Raw genomic sequence first — 2,279 nt, 5'->3', positions numbered from 1 at the left:
ATCAGTGCTGTAGTTTTATAAAATCGCGAAGGTAGACGAAGGCGACGAAGACGGTGGCGGAGAAATGCACATTACGGTTCTAAAAGGAATGACGCGAGCAACACACATAGAAGAGCCGGGAAGGGGTGTGACAGGGCGATGGAAGTTCAGTGCAATGGAGGTTCGGTGCGGCGGCAGCGCAAGGTGTGGCGGCGGCGCAAGGTGCGACGGCGGTGCAAGGCTAAGAAGTGCCGCCGATAGAGCATTTGGAGGGGAGGGTGTGGAGGTGCGGGGAAGGATATGTGAAATGAGGAGGATTTCGTAACGCTGAACTTTATTTTAATATTTCCGACGGAAAATTTTAAATTACAGACGGATTTTTTGTCTGTAATAATTTAATAAACACAGCGTTTTGGTCCATTTAATTACAAATGGATTTTCCGTCTATAACTGTTTTTTACAAAAAAAAATTAATTTTTTCGACGGAATTACTGAGGGATTTTCTTTTCCGTCTGTAATTTATACTAATTCATTTTTTTGGTTTTTTGACAAAAAATCCCTCTGAAATTCTGTGGGACAAAATTCGTCAGAAATATCTGTCTGTAATAACTAGTTTTCTAGTAGTGAAATGACGGATTTAAAAGAAATTAAAAGGAGGTCTATTTAAAATTTAAACTTCGCTCTGATTTCTCATATGTGCATTCAAAATAGTTATCTAAATATTCTTACAAAATTTCGGATTAGTGTATATATCGTTTATCAAATACGGAAGTTTTTTTTATCTCTTATTAAAAAATTGTTTTTTTGGCTTTTTTTTTCACATTTTTCATCTTTTGGGAGCATTTTTTTGTTTTATCTTTCAAGGGTATTATTTCAGCATCTAAGTATCTTCGAGGATAAAATCATAAAAAATTCAATATATATAAATTCCTAAATTTTAAAGATAAAAATATTTCATTTTTCTGTTCATACATGCAAAAAGCAGTATTCAACTCTAATCTTTAAATTTTTTGTGAATATATATGTATTTGGTTATTTTTTTCTTCTAACTTTAAATTTTTTTAAGGGTATTATTTTTTATTGTTTTCATCTTTTAGGAATAATATTTTTGTAAGCATTTAAATATTTCGAAAATATTTTTGGTAATTTAGTCTTAACTAGTTTCCTAGATAACTTTATTCCAATATCTTTCTAGTATATAACTTGTGTATTTGATTCAAATTTGTATTTGATCCAAATTTTGTGGGAACCTTTAGAAATTATTTAAAAGGTGAGTGCAAGAAAACATAGCAAAATTTGATCTCTAAACCTTTTTCATTTATCTAAAAAGTATATTTGCCATTCCATTAAGTATCACAAAAAAATTCATTTGGTGTAAAACTACAAAATTTTAATGATGAAAATGACTCTTTTTTAATCATCTTTAAAAAAAACATCAAAATCCGACTTATAAAACCTTTTTTGAGATTTAGCATCGCATCTAATATTTAGTTATTGGGGAATGCTAGGTAGACAATGACCTTGTTGAACAATATGAACAACGAACCCTAAAAATTAACCCAATTAGATTACTAACACAGTATACCTATATACACCCCGTCCCCCAAATCCTAATTTTAATAATCTTAATTACTAACATCATAATCATCCCACCCACTCCCTCTTTTTTGACCCAGTAAAAACTTTTCCCCTTCCCCACTATTCAAACGGCATTCAGGAAGTAGTAGCCTTCCCCTACCCCGAATTGAAACGGCATTGACAAAGGAGGACCTTCTCACATCCGACGCCTCTTCTCTGCTATATCCTGTCATCCATCCTGCCCCTCGCCGAACCGACCATCCCCGGGGTGCCTCCATTGTGAAGACGAGCAGCAGTAGGCGAACCCCCTGTCGCCGTCACGTGGAAGTCGCCTAGCCGCCACCCGCGTTGTCTTTTAACGGCCATCTCCCGAGGTTGAAGTCCCTGCATGTCCGCGCCGCTTGGAGTCTTCCTCAGACAAAACCAGAGCAACAGTGGTATGTGTTTGCTTGCCCCTATTGAAGGTCAGTCTTCCGATAGCCGTTTCTTCAAGGTTTAGATGTTCATAGTAATTTTTATGTTATGGTTGCATAGAAGGGTTTTGCTGCTTGTGGGAATTGCTGAGCCTGTTTGACTTCTTCAATTGTTTGTTAACATAAGGAAAATGGAAAGAATAACGACCCGTACATGTTGCTGAGGATCCGGTTTTTCGCATCTTGTTTTTTAATGGTTGACTGTATTTGGGTTTGTTTTGTCTCCGGATATTAGTAAGTCAGCAATTG

Source organism: Arachis ipaensis, chromosome B9, assembly GCF_059453495.1.
Source record: "Arachis ipaensis isolate K30076 ecotype BB chromosome B9, ASM5945349v1, whole genome shotgun sequence".
Lineage (NCBI taxonomy): Eukaryota > Viridiplantae > Streptophyta > Magnoliopsida > Fabales > Fabaceae > Arachis > Arachis ipaensis.
This window is presented reverse-complemented; position numbering follows the sequence as displayed.